The sequence below is a fragment of the Vicugna pacos genome, chromosome X, assembly GCF_048564905.1.
Source record: "Vicugna pacos chromosome X, VicPac4, whole genome shotgun sequence".
NCBI classification, from domain to species: Eukaryota; Metazoa; Chordata; class Mammalia; order Artiodactyla; family Camelidae; genus Vicugna; species Vicugna pacos.
The window spans coordinates 4,968,470-4,991,311 of NC_133023.1; the positions used below are offsets into that span (position 1 = coordinate 4,968,470).

The 22,842-nt window shown below is 41.3% G+C and overlaps 1 long non-coding RNA gene across 1 annotated transcript in view; it reads left to right on the forward strand.

Moving 5' to 3' along the window:
• The window catches only part of LOC107034155 (uncharacterized), a 442,513-nt gene that overhangs the window by 222,912 nt on the left and 196,759 nt on the right, over window positions 1-22,842 (forward strand). Inside the window, exon 4 of the long non-coding RNA XR_012067473.1 lies at window positions 16,194-16,418. This is a non-coding gene — a long non-coding RNA (uncharacterized lncRNA). The remainder of the gene's footprint in view (window positions 1-16,193; window positions 16,419-22,842) is intronic.

Sequence of the window (22,842 nt, forward strand, 5' to 3'; positions counted from 1 at the left end):
ACTTAATTCAGTATTACAAGGAAATGCTGATAAATATTAGATCACTTCAAGCACATTGTTAATATATTCCACTTGATATGTTTAGAGCAAGCAAGAGCAGGGGAAAATTGACACCATTTCTATAATAAAGAGATGTTCATACAGTATTGCACTTTTTGAAAAAGTAGAACTAGGTAAAGTGATTTTACTTTGATGTTAAAAAGTGTTGGCATATTCTTAGGCATTCAGTGTCTAAATATTTTGATTCAGTATCGCTAATTTAAAGGAATAATCGTGAGGACAGTAATGAGATTCAGCTCTTCATTAGAAACGAAATCAGTAATGTTTTGCACCATATAAACCTAACGTGCAAAGAGCAGTTAATGACAACACAGCCTAGGTCACTGCTGACTAGAAACGTGCGGTGTGTGCTGGCATTCTGCAAAGGAACAGCAAAAACACATCAAAGTACAGAGTTTACAGTATGAAAAGCACAGCTTAACAGCATTTGAACACATCAGTGAAATGCTTCTTTCTGTCAGATCAGAGGACAGTGAGTAGGGTCCTTACTGTTTTTGAGCAAGTGGTTACCTATTTCTACTGCGGGAAAAAAAAGGTCTTTTAAACACATGGAGTAATTTCATTCATCTAAAATATTCCGTTTATAGCAATTACATTTCTAAAAGTATCCTTGTGGGGTTACACTACAAGTGGAAATGTTTTAGACATGTTTATGGTTTCATTCATAAGCAGAGACATACAATTTTCTTTTCCAAATTATCAAATCACATTAGAGGGTCTTAAAAATTTAGAAACCCGTATTACATATGTTATAATCCAATACCTGCATTTTGTAGATTTAAGAAACGGAGACTCATCAAAATAAAGGGCTTGACCACTGTGGTAATTCAATAAACAAGGTGAAAATACACTACTTTCCACAATTCTGTCTCTAGTTTTGAAGTATAATAGGTTACTGGTGTTTATGTATCAGTTCCATGCTAAAGTGTACTGTCTACATTCATTCTTTGATTTACTCATTGAGGCGTTGTTTTTATATTTCTTTCTCTGTTTGAACATGATGTTAAGTTCACATTGTATCTTGGGTTGGTAGAATGTGCTTCATTGTTATTTGATTATTTCAAATCAAGTGGATGTGATTCGTTATTAATATCTGCCTCATTAAATTTTGTAGGAGGAGAACAGTCATTAATACTTATGAGCACCTACCATGTGCTTATTAATCCTATTCCTTAAATTATGCAATTAAATACTGTGTCCCAGTTTTTCATATCAGAAGACCAAATCTCAAAGAAGATGAGTTATTTACCAAAATTTCTAGCCAGGAAAAGAAGAAACGAATAAGATTAAAAATCAGGTCTATGTGATTTCATAGTCAGTCTTCTTTCTCCTATCCTCTGGAGTTTATTAAATTTTAACTATCTTGAAAGATAAAAGTGTATGAGATTAGAACCGTTCAGGCGCCAGGAAAGTGAAGACAGTCATTAACTCCAGGCTTTATTAACATAAGCATGCAGGGTAAGTCCCATGAAATAGCCACTAAAATAATTTAAATAAAACACAATAAATGGTCAGGAAGTCAAGAAGAAGAGAAGGAAAAGACAGAGAGAAATTGCCAATAATAGTATGGTCTTAGGCGCAAGATGTCAGTTACCAGAATAAATGTACACATCTGCACAAAGGGATGAACAACACTAGACGTAGTAATTCCACAGGTAAACAGGTAATATTTTTCATTATTTAAACGTATTTAACATCTTAGTAGATTGTTTTAACTAAAACGATAAGAATAAATTGTGAGGTTTTTAACCCCTGTAAAAGTAAAACACATGAAAACAGCGTAAGTTGCAGGATAGGAAATGGAAGTGAACTATTTTAAGGTCCATGTTCTAAATGTGAAGTGATATCATATCGTTAAAGATAGATGATCATAAGTTAATGATGTATCAAATGTGAATCTACGGCAACCAGTCAAATGAGAAAAGGTTTTAGCTAATACCCTGAAAAGGAGGTAAAAGGGAATCATAACAATAGTTAAGCTAAAATAAAGAGGGTAAAGAACAAGGAATAGACAGGACTGACAGACAGCAAGTAGCAGGATGGTAACCTCACCCCTCAGCATAGCAGTAATCACATTAAATAGAAATGGTTGCTCAGTTGCAGACATTTCTCAAAATTCTTTGAACACTGAACTTAAGATGTGGGAACTTTATCATACTAGATGATCCAGTTTTAAACACGATAGCACAAAAGAAAAACTCCGCAGGCTGAGAGCCAATGTTTACAGTACAGACGGTCTACAACAGATGATTCTTCAAAATGGGTAAGTAACTTCCACAAATCAACAAGAATTCAAACAGAATGAGGGGAAAGTAAGATCACTGAGAAAGCGATTCATAGAGAAAGAAACACAAATCGCTAATAAATACAAGACAAGACGCCCATTCTCATTATTAATGGTAAAAATGCTAATGAAGACTATGATAGATACCACTTGCCATTCATCTGACTGGCCAAAGCCTGGCTGTCTGAGGAGTCTGAGACGGGGTGTGGAATGATGAGACACCATTGCCTGGGGCTGGGGGGAAGTATTCATTGCACTCCGTAAGAAATGTTGAGCTACCTAATACATTTGAACAATGCATAATGTGCAACGAATTTCATTCTGCTCCTTAAATTCAGTGAATTGGAAGATACCAGTGAACCCAGGAAGACCCTTGATTGGACCTTAAAATGGAGCCCAGAGTCAGATTGGAGTAGGTGGTAGAAGGGAGGACGTGCAGGTCTGGAATATATGGTATTCAGTAATGTGTTAATTGGAATAAGTGAAGCACTTTGTGAAGTTTTGTTGATGCTATGATTGTGATGGGAACAGCCACAAGGAGTGGTAATGTCCCTGTGTGTACGGCAGGTGGGGCAGGGCAGGTTATGGCTGATGTATCCTCTTTTGATCCTGGAGATAAAAGAAAATTATCAGGAATGTGTTGGAGGAAAGATGTTGAGGTCCAACCTGGAAAATCTATAATCTCACATAAAATAATCTTATGATAACGTATTTTCACAAATGTGAAGATGGCCAGGCTGCCAGGTAAACCAGCCTTCTTGGTGAATAACTTAAGTGCATATGCCTCCACAGAGATATCAGTATTTAAACTGTGGCCTGAAAATGTTTACACAACACACACAAGGATATTTGTAAGAATGTGAGCAAAAGCAGATGAATGTTGGAAATCTTTTGAAATCTCTCTATCGTGAAGAAAGTGGGTGGATGAGCTGTCAACATGCCAGAAAGCTGTGATATACGTATGAAGTGGAATACTACTCACCCATAAAAAAGAATGAAATAATGCCATTTGCAGCAACATGGATGGACCTGGAGATTACCATACTAAGTGAAGTCAGTCAGACAGAGAAACAAAAATACTGTATGATGTCATTTATATGTGGAATTTTTTTAATGATTAAAAAAAGACAGAAATGAACTTACTTACAAAACAGAGAAAGACTCACAGACGTAGAAAACAAACTTACGATTACCAGTGGGGAAAGGGGGTGATAGAGGATAAATTGGGAGTTCAAGATTTGCAGATACTAACTGCAGTATATAGAATAAATAACAGAGTTCTGCTGTATAGCAGAGGGAACTATATTCAGTACCTTGTAGTGGCCTATACAGAGAAAGAATATGAATAGGAATATAAATATATGTATGTATAAATGAATCACTATGCTGTACACCAGAAATTAACACAGCATTGTAAGTTGACTCTACTTCAGTTAGAAAAAAAAAAAATAACACTTGAGCAGAATCCACCCAGTAGTTGTCATATCACAACCTGAAACTGACTGACGGAACTGTTCAGTGTTTGCTACTTGGACAACTGTGGTTGAAATTTTTAAGAAGAAAGTCATGATCAATGAAAAGACTATATTTTTACAACTTATCACTGTTTAATTTCAAGGGAAAGTTTTGTAGGCCTTATTTTTGTCTTAAAACCATACACAAAAATTGAACTCAAATAAATGTTTTTAGAGATTGAAGAAGCTGCCTATTCCATTAAATGGTTCCACTCACTTACATATTGTCAATGTGCTGTTTTCAGTTGAAAACTAGTACTTGAATTTTTTTAAAAGGCAGTTATATGAAGATAATGAACATGATGTGAAACTAAATGACCTAGATTTGATTTTCTTTTTTAGTTTTTATAATTTTCACTTTCTCTCTAAAGTTATGCAAAAGTGTCCTTGAGTGATAAATTCTACGTCTTATATTGTCTGGAAAAATATATTTTCATTCAAGTCTTAACATGAATGCAGTATTGCTGGTAACAAGAATAATTAAGAGATGTGTATGGTGATAAAATGCAAGTGCTTAAAATAAAAGGTGTTCATAAGTAGTTGCATTCTGATATCTAGGGTTATATAATAACTTTCGTATAAGTTTCATTTTTAGAAGATTAAAAGTTTGAAGCATTTCAGAATGAGAGCTAGTACTTATGTTTGCAGGTTAGGTGAGGTAGATGGAGGTGACAAAGAGCAAAGCGTTATCGCATCCACTTGGGTAGTTAAAACCTCTGCTGAAATCAGTAAATGTCCTTTACAGATCCCTCCAGTTAAGTACTAGTCTGTTCCATAAAGTACCCAAAGGAAAAGATAAAAATTGGACTTTTCCTTTTAACTTTTACCCCAGAGGTCTGTCCTAGGAGAACGGGTGAAGTTGACACCAGTACTTTTGAATGTTAGTAAATATTTCATGAAGTGTAAAGTTTAGAATTAAAAACTGATCACACAGTCAAGGGAGGACAGTATAGCTCAAGTGGCAGAGCACATACTTAGCATGCACGAGGTCCAGGGTTCAATCCCAGTACTTCCTCTAAAAATAAATAAACCTAATCACCCCCCCCCCCGAGATAAAATGGAAAAAAAAACCCTAATCACACGTTCAAACATTTTATTTGAAAACATCCGTTTTTTCTTGTCATATTATATAGGATTACCCTTGTTTCTATGAGTTGAAGAAAATTGAGGGGTTTATCCTCTAATAGGACCAAGTGCATGAAAAGCGATACAAGACAAGGAAGTAAATATGTATATATTATTGTATGTAATTATATGTGTACAATCCAGATGATGATGAAGCTGAATAAAGTTGGGGTGCTTCGATTGTCTGGTTTCAGTACTTACTCTAATGCTACAGAAATAAGGACAGTGTGGTATCTACCACCCAAAGCTGCACAGTAAATGGAAGCAACAGAGAGGATAGTCCAGAAGTACACCTGGTCATGTGTGATCACTTGTCTTTGCCAAGGCAGCCCAGAAATTCAATGGAAATTGGGAAACTTTTCAACAAAGTGTGCTATAGAAATCGAATGCCTATATGGGAACCAAGTAAACCTTGAACCTGATTCGTAATAATTCATTTGAGGAGTTACGAAGACAGAAATGCAAGGACTGAGATGATAAAACTTCCATAAGACATAGGAGTGCCTGATCTTACCTTAGCATAAATGATCATTTCTTGGTCAGAGTGCACATAGCACTGTTTATTAAAACAAGTTGGACGACATGAAAATAAATACCAACCACTTCAAGAAAGGCACAGTTGAAAACGCACATCCTCCCCCTGGGAGGAAACATTCATGACTCATGTTCTCAACAAAATACTTTCAGTCACCGTTTATAATAAATTCTTACAAATCAGTAAAAAGAGAAGCAACTTACTTTTTAGAGGGTCCAGTTTGTTTGAATGTGCAAAAGTTTTTAATCAGGCAGTTTATGTAAGAAGATACACAAATATCCACTAATGTAGGAAAGGTGCTTGACATCGCTTATCAGAGAATCATAAATTAACATCTCAGTGAGATACCAGAATATACTCAGCAGAATGCTAATTTAAAAAAAAATATGAAGAATTGGCAAGGATGCAGAGTACCTGGAACTCTCACACTTTGCTGGTGGGGGATAAAATGATACACTCCGAAAAATTATTTGACAGTATCTAGTAATACATGGTCACTGAATCATCTGGAAATTCCACTCCTACGTGTCCACCGAAAAGAATGTGTTTCTCCACAAGAAGAGTTAGAGAAGATGGAGAGAAAGTTAATTCATAATAAGCAGAAACAAAAACAACGGAAGCGTCCCTTATCTGGAGAACGAAGAAACAAACTTTCATATATTCATACGTTGGAATACAACTCAGAAAAAAAGAGGAACAAACGGTCCCTGTGCCCAGATGAGTGAATGCCCAAAACACGGTGCTGGGTAAAAGGAGACAGACCCAGACGAGTACATACTGTATGAGAAACGTTTACATCCAATTCTACAGCATGCACAGCTGACTTCTGGAGTACGATTTAGAGCAGTGGCTCCCTTGGACTCCCTTGACTGGGTCGGGGCATCGGAACTTTGGGTGAGAAGGAAGCGTTCCCTGTATCTCGATCTGCGTGGTCGTTGCATGAGCCTGCGCCTGTCTGAAAAGTTAGCAAGCATCACACTCGAGATGCGTGCATTTTACTGTGCGTTACTTGTGCCTCAGTGAAAAGGCACACATTTAGTAAATCTTAAGATGGGACTTACAAAGGCGAACACGTCAGCTGTCATCACAAACGTGGCTGCAGTGAAATGTCCAGTCAGAAGGCAAAGGCAGCGTCAGGTTAGGTCGGCGTTCTAACTGCAGCAGTGCTCCTCCGTCCAGGAATCTCATCTAAAACTAACTGAGGAAGGGAGGTTAAATAGAAAGGCATGGGCCGGGTTGCATCGGCCAAACGCAAACGCACGGAAGGCAAGAATGTCAACATCAATATAAGTGAAGCAAAACCAAGCTCAAAGCACTATCAAAGCCAAGAAAACATACTGATAAAATAAAAATACTGAGTGTCAAATTTGGTTCAAGACGCAGTCAAATCCCTGAATTAATCTCAGACAATAAAAGGAGCACAGGATAAATAAATAACTCTTCCAAATGACGACAGATCATTAATAGAAAGATAATCCCCGTGGTGTATCTTTGTCTATAGCTTGTCCAAGGAAAGAAGTTAAAATGTCAGAAAGCTACGCACATAAGTCATAGAAGCATCTCACACGAAAAAGCAACTGAGCCATCTCACTTAGGGACATTGACACGTAGGGACATTTAAACCCAGAGTCCTTTGGTGACTCGAACTTCTAAACCCCCGTGAGTGTCCATGTTCCCAGCCGTCTTCTGCTGCAAGACTCTTTTCATGAGACAGCCTCGGGAGTCCCGTCAGCACACCCTTACGATATGGTTTTTCTTTCCTTCATGCAGTAGATGGGATGGCCTGAGCGGGGTACTTGGTGATGTGGGTGTCATTTTCGACAAAACAGTGATAAGGCAAGAGAACACGCGTTGTCAGGTTATGTGGGAAGCATCTTGCTCGCAGAGCGTGCACGCTCGCTGTGTGACTGCTCTGGTGGAGAGTGGGGAAAGCTCTGCTCCTCAGTGTTAGAAGGATTTTAACTGCTTACAAGGATTGGGAGCGGTCTTCCCATGGAGGTCATGAGACTGCGTAGCCGAGCTGTGAGGCAAACACTCCTTGCTGGGGCCCCGGAGCATGCCAGCAGCAGATTCCCACCTCCAGAAGGAATCTGCCAGCAGTCAGGTCCCGGGTGCTAACTCCTGAGCAGAAAAAGCATCCCAAGAAACACTGGACTTTTCTCTCACTCGTGGTCTCCACACACACCCAATTTCAAAGCTCAAAGCTTCTCCCAGGAAGGAAACGCATTCCTCGTTGTGGTGGCCTTCTTAAACCTCGCATACCTAAACTATTTCAGAGGAATATGAATTAGAAACAGCAGAAAGGCTTGGCCTCTCAAAGCCTTCCCTTTGGATGCCATGAATAGCAAGCACTAATCAGTCTGATGTCTATAAACAAGGCTTCTGAAATGCCATCTCCCCGACGTGATGACTGTTAAAACCACGGTCGGAACTTACACATGCAGATCAGTGTTCTCCTTCAAAGTGGTCCCTTCAAGAAGCTATGCCTGTATTCCAGAAATGTTATCCTGGCCCTAAACAATGCTGAAACCTTTTATATTTGTTTGTTTTTTGATTGGTATCAGAGCCAGCTTATGAGTCACGTGAAGAAAGGTAACTGATACGCATTTGAAAAATGTGTCCCAGACACTGTTGAAATACTTGCCGATAGACTATCTCAGGTGAAGTGAATACCATTATTTTCTGTTTTCTACAGATGAGGAAATGAGGCCTAAGACTTTGTCATCAAGAGTGAGGTTGAAATATTTCATAGTTACTTCTTTTCTGCTCACAAAGTTAATATCATCAAATAAAATCCCTTTCTTCATTCACTTATCCATTTCGGTGCCAGATTAGCTATAGCTCTTTTGTAGTTTCAAGCTTGCCTCCAAAGATTGACTTTCATGGTCATGATGGTTCAAAGACTAGGCCAGAGAAATTTCAGTAATAATACTTTGCATGACCAGTTAAAAGTTATTCAGAAATTAATTGTTAGTGAAGATAAAGTCAGGAAACTCTTTGTAGGGATTCTGGATGACTCCAGAGGAAAGATTTATTTTTTGTTAGTTAAAAATATTCACCTCAAATGATTTTTACATCTTAATATTTTAGAGAAATTACTGTTGCAGCTTTATGGGAACCTCAAGTGGCTGGATTTAAAAATGATCAGGAAATGCAGACATCTTTTTTGAATCGCCTCCTTTTGTTTGTGGGGAAAAGGGTCTTCTGGACTGTAGTTCTCGGTTACCCAGAGGTCTTCTGGCATTTGACAAGGACATTAATGAAAAGCAGTGATTGTGCCATGCGTTTCATGTCCTAGGGAGAAGTTGAAAATGACTGGGTCTTCTGGGAAAACAAGATTGTAGGAAGGAGCTCTTGCTAGGATCCTAAGATTCCGTTTTCCAGAACTGGTGCTTTCTTGATGCTAAAAATCAGCTTGGTTTTGCTGTGCTGGAAGAAACGCCCTAGTTCATGGTACAATAATAAGCCATGTTTTTGTGTAATGAAAATGATACCTACCCTGTCATCTGGTAATAACAGCAACTTGCAGTAGAAACCCAAATCTGGCCTGAGTGCGCGAGGTCCCTTCTCTGAACATGGGATTCGACCAACATTTTACAAAAGCCGTTTCAGGCAGTTTCTTAAGTTATCTCTTTAATCTTCAAAGACTTCAGGGGCTGGTTCTGAACAGGTCACACAGATCCTAAGCAAGAGAACTGGTATTTATTTCCTGGTTTTTTGGCACCACAGTTGGAGTTTTCACCAGTTATGTAAGGGGATTGGCTAAGAGTTCATATCGGAGGAAAATGGATGATAAAGGAGAGTTTCAGGAATGTGCTGGGGTCAGGGAAGGGCGTGGTCAGTTTCATGTCATGGGCGCCACCACCAGCAAGCTCAGTTTCCTGTGGTCGCTCAGGCTTCTGTCTGTATCAGTGTCTGCTCTTCTCGTCTTCTCAACCCCACCCTGCAGGCCTGCCGTCATGTGTGCAGTTGAAAAATGTGCACATGGATTTTAACATGAAGTTGTCTATGAAAATATAAAATGCTTGGTGATTGGCAGTGATCTCATAAATGCTAAGAACTTTTCAACATGGAGTGTGATACTCCTGTTGGAATTAGGTTTATGGAAATGCTCAGCAGTGTGCTGCCAAATGGTGTGTATTGCAGGCTGTGTCTACTGGTTACTGGCGTGGGTGTGCACAACTCACAGACTTGGTGTATTAAAATCAGGAGAAGCGAAGAGGCCTGAATTGGCCAGCTGGCACAGGTTACATTTAGAGCAAGATGTCTCACTCACCAAAACAAAGTAAATTTGCAGCTCATTAGTTAATTGGGTAATTGTATCCACGAAGATGCAGTCCAGTACTTGACTCAGTAGGGGATATTCTTGACACTTGTCTGAGATTTGTAGGTTGCTGAATTTTTTTGAAAAGAATTCTGCAGGTTTGAAATCTCTTTATGACTCTGCCTGAAGTTACTCTCTCTGATTCCGTACTTCACAGTTTTTGAGATTTAAAATCTGTAGTTTCTTTTGCAGTTCATATCACCTCAGAGACTTTTGCCGGTAAATTAAAATAGCATAAAGTCAGTTGTTTTTTAAATATAGACATAGGTATCTACATATTTTCCCTCACCCTCACCTACGGACTTACACCTATGTCGATAGGCATGCATCTCTTCTGAAAGAACTACTTCAAACCAAATACTTCAAATCGCTCTTACTTAAATAATTGCAAATGGCTCAATTATAAGTGGAACTTAGTCACGTTACCCTCGATAGAAATCTTGGTAGGACTCAATGCAGTGGCGTGAACTTCTGTGTAATACTGAGCGTAGGATGTAAGAACAGTGAAAACTCGTGTTGATCACACCTATGGCTTTTATGCTGTCTACGTTTTCTGTATTTTGTGCAACTTAGGACTTGCCAATATAATGAAAAAAACAAACCTCTGTCCCCTGCTTAAAACTTACAGGCACTTGCCTTCACATCCAGGGTAAACCTCAAACATGTTGGTTGGCACTGTGTAAAAGTCTTGAAAACTGAGGGAAGCTCACTGAGCCTTTTTTTTTTTTTCTCCACTGGCCCTACTCCCACCTCCCCCTCTTCCTGCTACATCTCATATCAGCTTCTCCTGAAGAATCCAAGAACTCGATGGAAATACCATACACTGGAAGACTCCTGGGATGTGTTAATCAAGTTATTTCCTGTATCTGGAATCTTATTCCACTCTCTCCTTGGCAGGACCCTATAAAACCCAGCTCAGCCGTCCCCTGACCCTGTCACAAGAGCCTCTAAGCCGAGTTCATCACTCTCCATTCTGTTTTTCTGTAACATCTCATACAATGGCGAGTCGATAGGTTCCTCCCTACTCAACAGCTCTTCATAGCAGGGCAGGGATTTCAGTGAGACTTAGAGCTTGGTTCTGTGTCTCCATTTCTGTTGGGCATGTGTCAGATAAACGGAATGATGTGACTGGTAGGATCATCTTGCTGTAAACTGTACAAACCGGAAGAGCAGTAAAAGTGTTAGGGTGTTGAGCTTTTCTGTGAAAGGTTTCGCACCATGAAATAAGGACCAAATAGATCATAGTCACATTTCACAGAGCTGTCGTATTTTAATTTCAGGTAGCCCCCTTACATTGCATTGATTAAAGTGTGATGAAATCCAAAAAAGCTACACAGTATGGTATCGGTTTACTTTTTTTCCTAAGAAATACGTGAAGCTATAGACAGGCGTCTATATGCAGGGCTCATCCGTGGGCTGTTGGAGCAGAGCTGGTCAGCACACCGCCCCGGGGACTGGTATGGGAGCACACGGAACCGTCTGCACAGAGAATACTTTCTGCCTATCTGGTGGGGTCCCACAAACATTCTTAAATTTATTAATTTTTTAAGTTGAAGTATAGTTGGTTTACAGTGTGTTAGTTTCTTGTGTACAGAATAGTGGCTCCATTTTATGTGTGTGTGTGTGTGTGTATATATATATATTTTTTTCATATTCTTTTTCATTATAAGCTATTACAAGATATTGAATGTAGTTCCCTGTGCTGTACAGTAGGACCTTGTTGGTTATCTACTTGGTATATAGTAGTGTATATCTGCTAATCCCAAACTCCCAGTTTATACCTCCACCCACCCTTCCCCCCCAGTAACCCTAAGTTTGTTCTTTGTCTGTTTGTGAGTCTGTTTCTGTTTTGTAATAAGTTTATTTGTGTCATTTTTCTTAGCTTCCACATGTAAGTGACATCATGTGGTATTTTTGTATCTCTTTCTGACTTACTTTCACATAGTGTGACAATCTTCAGGTCCATCCATGTTCCCGCAAATGGCGTTATTTTATTCTTTTGTATGGCTGAGTAGTATTCCATTGTGTATATATACCACAGCTTTTTTATCCATTCATCTGTCGATACACATTTAGGTTGCTTCCATGTCTTGCCTGTTGTAAATAGTGCTGCTGTGAACATTGGGGTATCTTTTCAAATGAGTGCGTCTTTCAGATGTATGCCCAGGAATGGGATTGCTGGATCATAGGGTGAGTCTGTTTTCAGTTTTTTAAGGACTGTCTATACTGTTTTCCATCCTAGCTGCACCAAACTACGTTCCCACCAACCATGCAGGAAAGTTCCCTTTTCTCCACACCCTCTCCAGCATTTATCATTCCACAGACGTTTTTAAGTCTGAGTACATACTTGCCTTTTGAGTGAAATTCACATATGCATTATGACTGCATCAAACACAGAGCCAGAATCTGAAAGTGTTGGGACCACTCAGGTACATTGAGACAAAGGACTTTTCGATTTTTCTAAAAAACCCTGAACCAGTTTTATAAACTGGCATATTGCACGGAACCCTGAAGCAAAGACCTACGAAAGCAGAGCTGATGAGGTTGAGTTGGAAGGCCCACATATCGTATTCATGCGGAGTACAGCATGGGGTGGTGGGGAAAATGGCACCTGCTCTGGTGCCTCGCCCGCGCTCCTCTGGGTGTTGGCAGAGACTACTCTGTGCAGCCCTGGGGCTCCATCATGTGCAGCGTGGAAAACCAGCGACTGCAGACTCACTTCTTTATTCTACCTAAGGCAGCAGGAGCCAGTTGCTAAGGCAGGCACTCTCATAAAAGGTTCTTGTGGGTGGAGAGTGGGAAAAAAAGTCATCCTATATTATATATAAAACATGAAATAATACAGTATATAAATAGATAAAAGGATATTCATGGGATTAGAATTTCATGGGGTGTTGATTAGGAAAAGTCTCCTTGGAGGGCAGTAACAGTAATAAAAAGTTTCTTCACTAACACTGTAGCGGATGGGGTGAGGCTTGACTGCTCAGAAGGTGAGAGCAGCGAGTCTGGAGAAGTTGCCCTGATGGAAATACCACAGAGGAGAAATGTGCCCGAGGGTCTTCTAGGGTAAGAGTGGATCCAGTGAATTGTGCAGCTCCGAACTAAGTGAACAACGAACGCAGAGGGAAACGCTTCCTCCAACGTTGCCTCTGCGTGTCACATCTTAAGGACCTTGTCCTAACCCTCAAAGACATCTTGACCATATCCTCATGCTGTCCAGACATTGCCAGTCACAGGAGCAAGACTTGCTTTTGCAGCGAAGTCTCATTTTCCTCATATTAAAAGGTCCCACCCCGTTTCAAGCTTGGGTCCCGTACTAAGCGTCTCTTCTTCCCCAGCCTGTGGGGGAGGGACTCACAGAAGGGAAGGGTCCAGGGTTTGACTCTTCTCTCTGCCTCCTTTTCCCACTTTGCCTCTTCCAAAGTTGGAGCAGGAAATAAAGAAGAATTTTTAAAAGGGGGAATCATTGGTTCACGGAACTAGTCTTGCTCTTTCAGGGTTCTCTTGTGAATGTGGGTGTACTGAGTGACTCCTCCCCTCCGCCCCACGCAGCTTCCTGGTAAATGACATCTGTGTTGCCAAAGACATGTTCACTCTATGGTTTGGATAAAGGCATTTAACTCTGCATTACATAACATACTAGTTGTGAGGGGGAAAACAACCCCATCGTGTTGATTTATAAACATTTTCACTCATTCTTATTTAATTATTTAGGCCAAGTGACTTCACTGTGAATGTTCAGATCCAGTTTTTAAAACCCTTCATTATGCTACCTGGAAGCATTTGAACCCATGGGGCCAATAAATGCTACATGAGTATAATAAAAGAGTTCAACTCGATCCCAGCTAAATAAGCTTCTTTTTAAAATTGTTGAGTCTAACACACAGGTGAGTCTTTTTGAACGGAAAGAAAAGTACTCTGTCGTACGAAATAAGTCAAGGTTCTGTCCTAAGGTAGCCAAGCCTGTGTCTACAGGGCATAAAGAGGGTCAGAAGGTTTGGCATCTCTGATCTCGGAACTCTGGTTCCACACCCTTTTCCTTCTAGCCAACACGTCCTTAAGAACCCAACTCCAACCCAACCCTGAGCCAATGCTAAGGTCTCTTTTGAGCGGCCTGCCTCTGGCAGGACCCAGCATAGCTTTCCCGTTCTTTATACAGAACTTCCCTTGATAGGGCCCCTCCTTCCAGAGCCACTATTTATGTGTCATGTGCAAAACAACCTTTAAACTTCTGCATGGAGGGTATTTACGTTTTCTGATTGCTTCTTCCAGAGATCAGTGTGTTCCACGGTTCGCTGAACTACCTCGGAGAGACCCTGAATGGAAGACTCCGATCCCTGTGGAAGGGATGTGAGCAAGCCGTTTAGGCATACCTTCAGGGAGCTTTTTGGAGAGAGCTTTCCTAGTGAATCTTCAAATCCCATCACAGAAGGGAACTCTGAGTCTTTGTTTGTGTCATCTGGACCCAGATGTACCACTTGGCTCATTTCTTTCTCTGTATCCTTCAGGTGTTCTGTTTTCTTTCTCAGTTTGACGCTCATTACTGCCTTTGTTGATTATGCAGTAAAGTGCAGTTTCCTTCTGTGCACTGGATTACTTGTTTATTTGGGGGAGAAGAAAGAAGCTTATTTTTTTGGTAGCCTGAAAGACTCCAGAGAAAATACTGGATTGGGTTTGGTCCATCGCTCAGATCTCCCTGCTGTAGACTACAGAAGGGATGAGTTTAAGATTGTAGCTAAATATAGATTTTTTTTTCTTGTGTTTAAATTACTTTTATTCAGGATGAAAAATGCAACACGTAACCAGTTTAGATGATAGTCTATGATTAGTTCTGTAGCACATGTTGCAAAAGAACTGCATGCTTACTTCCCCTTGTTGTCACCGCAAAAGCTCTATTTTTATTTGGTATGACTTAGGTTACAATGTCAATACAGATAGGATACCTTCATGCAGGGCTTCCATCATAGATCTGATTCTCTAAAATGAAACTGTCTCTTAGAACAGCGTGGTACGGTTCTCTTAGATAAGAGATCTTTTTCTCTTCTGTGGATACAGCCAGTTAAGATCTGGGAAGCAGAACGCTCTGATTCTGACTTACTATATGCAGAAGTAGTGTGGCTGATGCAGAAGCCGTTTAATTACTCTTTGAGTAATTAACTGTCATCCGTTGCATATTCCACCCATTGACATCTCCATCCATGTCAGGGTGGAGAAATCGCACTCTTACTTCTGTTTCCTGATCTCTTGGTTGAAACACAGTTGACATCATCTGAAATGCGCCAAAGCTTACTCCAGCTGGAACTTACCTAGGGCATCACTTCTTAAGTTAGCAGGATGCTTTTCAGAGTGCAGAAGAGGAGACCTTTTCCACTGGAGATCCGCATTCACAGAGGGAGCCCAGGAGTCCCGTGGGAGGAGGTCTGGTGGAGTAAGATGAATCCCAGGAAGCTGACTTGTGTGTGTTCCTCCTTCTCAGTTATTTACTTCATATCAAACTCTGTGTTTTCTATCTCTGCACGTAAAGAAAGCCTGTTAAAAAAAAAAAAACCTCTTAATTCTGAGAAGATAGAAATGAATTTTTACAGAGGGAGAGAGGAAAACAGACACTTTCTTTAGAGAAGAAGGCATTTTACATCCCAGTAAGAAGTGATTCTCCTTTTTCTGGTGAAAAAGGAAAAAAAATGTAGGCCCACGGGCCAAGCTGCCATCACCCACCTCAGCCACGGAGAATGCCTCCCAGGGCTGGGAGTGAGGTCGCCACCCCGCGGGGCATTCTCCGGGACTTCCAGTTGAAGGGAGAACTTGGCGGACGCTGAATATGGTCTCCTCCGAGTCCCCATAAATCAAACCAGGTTTGTCTAAGATTGTGGCATGGGAGAGGCCAAGCTCAAAGAGACCTAATTGAGGGTGCATTTTACAAAACTGAATCACTGAAGCTTGAACATGTTCTTAAACATAAACGTTCAATTAGACAGAAGCTGTTTTGAATTGTTCCAGTTAGCAACCTGCCAAGCTTGATTCCTGATGGGATAAGTGGATCATCTAAGTCTCACTGAAGTTCTAATTTTTTTTTTAAGAGTTGTTTGTGTGTATATGTTTCTATGCGTGTGTGCTTACCATTATTCTGTGTTTTAATCTCTTCCATGTTCATGGTAACGGGTGTTGCCTCCATATTGCTAATGGTTCCCATCAGCAGATTCTCTGCTAATTAGAGAAGTCGTCTTCCAAGGGACAATTCAAAGACGTAAATTTCCATGTGAAGGAAAAGGCTATTCCAGAAGCCTTGGTCACAGACCTAAAAGGAATAGATGTAAACTGCTGTTAAATGTTTTCCATTTTCCTATTTTGCAGGTATTCTGGCACCAAGAGGGTTCTCCTCCCCCGCTCTTGGGAAAGTTTAGCATTCTGGGCGCCTCCTCTCCTCACCCAACAAGGGTGTTTTGTGTCTTGATCCCAGTGGAAGAGCCTGGCACACAAACAGCCAGGCCCATTCATTCCTGGAGCAGTTTTACATATGCAAGACTGAAGCCAAGATTAACGTCTTCATCCCAGACGTGCTCATTCAGATCCTTTCGGGTAAGTTCAAACCCTGAGCACGTTAAGATGGGAAGCAGGATTTGAACACGTGTTTCCGATCAATAAGTCTGCTCTTGCTCACATAGGTACCTCTTTGTTGCCATCCAATGATCCAAATGGATATTTAATAGAACGATGTTTACTTCGTCCAACTGGAGTTCTTCCAAGGGCCAGAGATGGCGTCACCCACCCGGGTGGTCATGTTGGCTCTCTGCTGGGGCAGGGCCACTGCCAGGCTTGACAGAACCCCCACCCCGACTCCCAGACTCCGCAGCCAGCAGCTTCAGACTGGCTCCCTTTGGAAAGGAAAGCCTAGACCTCCGCGTGTTCAGTGGCCAGATATTTTGAATAAACCTTATGCCCTTGGTGCCGGCCATTTTTCACAGAGTTCTTTGAGACTTTGATTACAGGTGCTAAAGAAATGCCCCTTTCATTTGCCACAGAGATGAAGGTTATGCAAGTGAATATTATTTAAGGTGTACTGGTGGGGCCAGAAACGGTGTGGGATATGAGAGGTGGGGGCTGAGGCTGAGTGAGGTGGGGGAAAGCTATGGGATTCAGTCCAGGAGGCTAGAGCTGGCTTTGTGAAATGGGCAGGAGATGTGACAATACAGGGCTGTCTTCTGGGTACCGATGCTAAGACGCTTTGGGTTACCAGAGAACTCCTCAAGGCCTAGGTGGGTGGAAAAAGCCGATGTTGTTGGATGAGCTTACCCAAGGCTGTTTCCAAAAGAGCTGGTAGCTCACCCCCGCTTCTGCTGCTCAGAGCAGCGAAAGAGAAAAGTCAGACCCAAAGAAAGCCTGAGCCATGTTCAGTATTTTTCCCTTTCCTACTTATTTTCCGTGTTTTAATAATTTTTACTTTGCAATTTTCCTTTGTTCCAAGAACAATGCCACCTTTATCCTATTTAAATTATACCTTAGAGTTTAGATTCAAAAGCTCATGGGACCATGATGTTATTCTCAGGATCCCATTCACCTGAAGGCATAAACAGTAGGTTTTCCAGGTTGACTTTGCATTATGCCTTTACCTGTATCTGGGATCCAATTTTAAATACATCTTCTTCTCCAGAAATTATCAGAAAATTTAATGTTTCCCTGCCTTAATGGGATAATTTACTAAACTTAATCTTAGTTGGAAAATTCTCAGCGAAACCCTCACGTGGTGAATGTTACATAGAAAATACACAGTTGGTCCATACAGAAGCATGCTGACTGATGCCATCTTTTGCTCTGTCTGCTTTTCTCTGCAGTAACACCCATGGTGAAAGGTAGGGACACACAATGATTTACTTTTTCTTGGGTTATCTGCATAAGAGATGGGGAAGTGACTGCCGTTTGTTATGCGAATGTAACCCTACGGGCTAGATTCAGTTCTACCGAATCCTATCAAAAATACCAAAAAGGCAAGATGCAGTTACTAGCCGGAATTGGAATCTTTCGCTGGTTCCACCACCTGGGTGCTCTGTGTGCTGTGCAGGGGGTCAGTATAGTCTCCCTGTAAAGGGTCAGATAGTAAGTGTGTTAGGCTTTGTGAACCATAGTGTCCCTGGTTCACCCGCTGAACTCTGCTGCTGTAGCAAGGGCGCATCCGGAGATAGAGAACATGTGAACAAATCAGCATGCCTGTGTTCCAATAAAACTTTATTTACAAAACTAGGTGGGGGCCATGTTTGGCCTGAGAGCCATTGTTATCCAACCCTTTCACAATATCATAGTTTTTCTTTAAAACAATACGCCTTTTCCCACTCTGATTTGTCCAGATTTTTCGCCTTTGCAGCATGCTTTGCTGTGCTATGATCCCCCGCCATTGCTGTTGCCCATAAATTCTAACATATAAAACCGCCTTCATAAACTTCTGCCGTCACCATGCTTCATGGCAAGGTTAGTCTTATGTCAGAAGTTTATTATCCTGCTCAAAACTGCCTGTTAAACAGATTGCATCGTGGTTTCATCTGGGCAGTGAGGCCTGCAGACATGACTGTGGGAGAGAGAAGAGAACTGGGAAACTCATGACAGTGTGTGTTTATGGCAAACACAGGGTGAGCTGGTAATACTCAGGAATAAGAACAGTAAGTAGTTATTGCTGGAGCAAAGATTTTGAAAGAAGAAGGTGAAAGATGTTTCAGGCCTCTAGGAGTTGAGAAAGAAAAGAGGCTCGTTCTTGTTTGCCATTACCATGGTGAAAAGTGTGGCATATGCAGCTCCTTTTTATGCGAATAAACACAATTCTGTTAACTGACATGATTCAGGGAGGCCTTCTGATTGACCATATTCTGCTGCTAAGTTTTGCATTTTGAGATTTAAGCTTTTAGAACAAGGTAAACCTTGTCCTCCAGAAAAACATGGAATGGCCGATGTTCGTCTCTGTATCCCTGTTCCGGCCGCTCCAGGGGTAGGGGAATGTTTTCCTGGTTGATTGTGCTGTATCTAACTCACATCACATGACGAGACCTAATAATCAGATAGAGTTGAACCAAAAAGTCAAGGGGAGACAAAGCCCAGTCACCCTTTGTGTCCAAACGTGGCGTATCTTGATGTGTTCCCTTATTTTCTTTCAATTGATCTCTCCTAACTGGTATCAGGTAATGTTATTTCTTTCAATTTATTCATTGAGTTTTTCAATCCACTGCCAAGCACCTTATGTTCTCTGCGGTGCACGCATTCCCTTTCGTTGGATTTAGTTAAGCAGCACTAACTCTGGTGGTGAATGTTCTGTGAGTGCTTGTTAAGTGCAGAGTGGTGCTTTGAAGATGTCTGTGAGTGATATCTCATTAAACTTCTATATAAATGTGGGATGGGTATTATAATAAATTGCCCAAGGTCACTGATTTGAATCAAAGCGGTTCGACTTTGTGAAGCCGGAGCTGTAAGCTTGATGTTGAATTCGAGAGAACTCTGTGCCACAATTCACAGAGCTCGGAGTATCTGGGAGCAGTGAAGACCAGGTTGTCTTGGGATCAGAGAGTTGACTTTTGAGGAGGCTGAAGTCACTGTTTGTATCTGTTACCTGTCACGGTGTAACAAACTACCACGCGCTGAACAGCTTAAGACATGGTTGTTACCGCTTGTTATCTTAAAACATGCAGTGTCTGTGGGTCGAGAGTCTGGGCGTGACTTGGCTGGGTCCTCACACAGCTTCATTCAAGGTGTCAGCTGGGGCTGTGTCCCCGTCGGGAGGCGTGACTAGATGAGGGTCCACTTCTGAACTCCCTCAGGTTGGTGGAATCTGATTCCTTGTGGCTGTAGAATTTGTGCAGAACTAAAAGGGAAAACAGGGGTGGTGACTTCACAGATGTAATCTTAGGGAAAAAGGTACCACCCTCTCACTGAGCAAAAGAAGGCAAGAAGTTGGAATTACTGCATAAGCCACAGAATTTGTGGCAATTTGTTACTTGGCAAGAGAATTAAGATATATAGCAACATGACTAGATATCAAAAGCACAGTTTGGGTGAAAATATGAGCATGTAATAGGATATGTATCAACATGATTTACAGAAACATGGAACACACCCAGACCACTATACATTTCATAAAGACAGATGAGCAGATGACTCATGTGACTCATATTACATAGTTGCCATTGGGACAGGGAAGGGAATTGAGGTCGGGAATAGGGATCAAAGGGAACACACCGTAAACAGCGGAGGGTTTTCGACTATTGGTGATAATGCCCAGGGAGCTGACCAGTTTGGTATATAGTTTACCCATCCTCCTGTACCAGAGACTCACGAGAAGGGATGGGGCTGTATTTTAAAGTATCAGTTAACACATCCCCCCCCCGCCCCAAAAGGTCATTAAGATGAAAGTAAACAGACAAAAATTACTTCCCCTGTAGATAGACTTAAACTGTTAGAGTTATTTTGGTGACCAGAATCACAGTTACGTGGAATATTGCCAACCCTAGAAAGTTATGTTTAAAAAAATACCAGCTGGTTCACCTTGAATTTACTGCTCAACCCAGCTAGACAGCCCAGCGCTTCTCACAGCTGGATAATTACTTTGCACATGAGTCACGGTACTCTTTCTTTTGTGCTGATATTCTGATTTCTTTGTCATTAATCTGGGCAGGAAAGGTCACAGAGAAGCAATCTTCCTTTAAAACTGAGAGTTATGAAAAATAATTATGTGTCAGCCAGTGATGAGAGGGTCTTCTCATCATAAAGTCCAGACTTGGAAAGCAGGTTCTCTGTCGAGGCTTTATAATCCTGACGTGTTACAGTGGTCGCTGCTCAGTCTGTGTATGCATTTGTTATGTTCAGTGAGGCTCCTCTCCTTCCGCTGTATAGAGAAAACCGAATGAAGCAACAGCGGACTTTGTCAGGAGCCCGAGTTTGGTGATAACTTCAAGTAGACACTCAGGTTCCTCATTTTCAACTGGCAGTAACTTCCCTGTGCGTGAATAGAGCATCTTCATATGCCCGTGACCTCCGCAGTGGAAGAGATTTGATGAAATGAGTGAAGAACTCCTGTCTGTGTTTTTCTTTCCTAACAGAAGCTCAGAAACAGTGAGTCTGTGTGAACTATTCTAAATCCTTTTTATGTGGAGCTCTCAGGAAGCAGTGTAGCCATGGCTCAGTGTTAATGATGTTTTGGAAACCCGGTTCTGTTTGAACTCCTGGGACTTCAAAAACGATGGCTTTACCACAATGACTCATGTACCGAGTCTGGATGCAAAGTAAACAGGAGTTCCCCCATTTACTGTTTGGAAACTGGGGGCCTGCAGAAGCCACGTTAAATCTTCCTAACAACTTGTTTATTGCATTGAGCATTTTGATCTGCGGTCGAAGAGGAAGTGTGGGTAGAGAACGCTAGCTTTAGTCAACAAAAGTAACCTGAGCCACTAAGGATATTGTCATTACCAGTGAGACACACTTTTCTGTTGGTAGTTCAAGTCTGACATTAGTTCAAGGTTAAAGCAAAATGCTGATTCACTACCCCTCCCCCTTTTTTTTCCTCTTGAGAAAATAGTACATACAAAACAAAAAGTGAGATGAAAAATGAAAGACTCTCTTTTGGGATAATGTAGTCTTAGTGGGATGAGTCATAAGTAAACAAATAACACCAAAATGAAAAGGACTCTGTGCAGGTATGTTTAAGGTGAAGAGAAAACATCTGGGGATACATTGTCACTGAGAAAGTCGCCTAAGAGATGGTCTTGAGCCAAGCCTTAAATAGAAAAAGGTGGCCAAGGAAATGTTCAGTTTTGGTTTTTTTTTTTAAGTTTTTTTTTTGGCGGGGGGCGGTAGGGTGGTAATTAGATATGTTTGTTTATTTACTTTTTTTTAGGTACTAGGGTATGAACAGAAATGAGTTTTAAGATGGCAGGAGGATGTCTCCGCTCCCCATGGGAATTTGTGTAGGACTAGGGACTTTGAGATAATTTGGTGTGTCTGTGGCGTGAAACATGTGGACAGATGGACAGCGAGCAGGAGGACTTCAGTCTGCCAGTGCAGGAAAGATAGGCCACACCGTGAAAATCCACAGGGACAGTGGCATCATGTTTATTGACACAGGCAAACTGTGAAGGATTGTGAGCCAGAGAGCAGCGTGGCCATATTTGCAGACTAGAATGGTTATTCTGTGAACAGTGTGGAGATAACCAGTGGAAGGGATGGAAGAGCTTGCTAGCGTGGGAGAGCAGAAAAGACAGGACCACGAAGTGCTGGCTGTGCACATGGGGAGGACAGAAGGAAGAGCAGTCCCTGGGGACCCCTACGTCAGCACATGTGTAGAAGGTCTGGTTTATCAGGCCGTGCTGACTGATAGGATCAAACGTGGACAAAAGTGCCCTCGTCCGCTGTCTCTCTTTCCATCATGCCAGTTTCCTGCTGTCAACCAAGATCTGAAAATATTAATTGTAAGATTTCAGATGCAAAGAATTCATACGTTTTAAATTGCACACCATTCTGAGGAGTGAGGAAATCTCTCAGCATCACCCTGTTGTCCAGGGAATCCCACCTCTTGGTGACTTAGCAGCTGCCTCAGTCATCAGATGGACTGTCGTCGCATTGTTTGCATTAAGTGACCCTTATTTTACTTAATAACGACTCCAAAGTACAAGAGTAGTGATGCAGGCAATTCACCTGTGCCAGAGAGCAGCCCTAAAGTGCTTCCTTGAATTAAAAAGGCAAAAGTTCTCAACTTAAAAAAAAAAAAATTAGTATGGGGAGGTTGCTGAGGTCTACAGTAAGAAATCACCTTCTGTCTGTGAAATTGTAAAGAAGGAAGAAGGAATATGTGTTAATTTTGGTCTTGTACCCTTAATTTTCCCTCTACCCTTCCAGGTTCTTGGCTGATGCTCCCCCTGCCCCCTCCCCATAATAAAAGACAAATTTCACTGGAGAAAAACAGAATCTTAATAACGTGTATACCTCCCATATACATGGGAAATACCCAGGCAAGCTGAGTAACTCCCTGCAT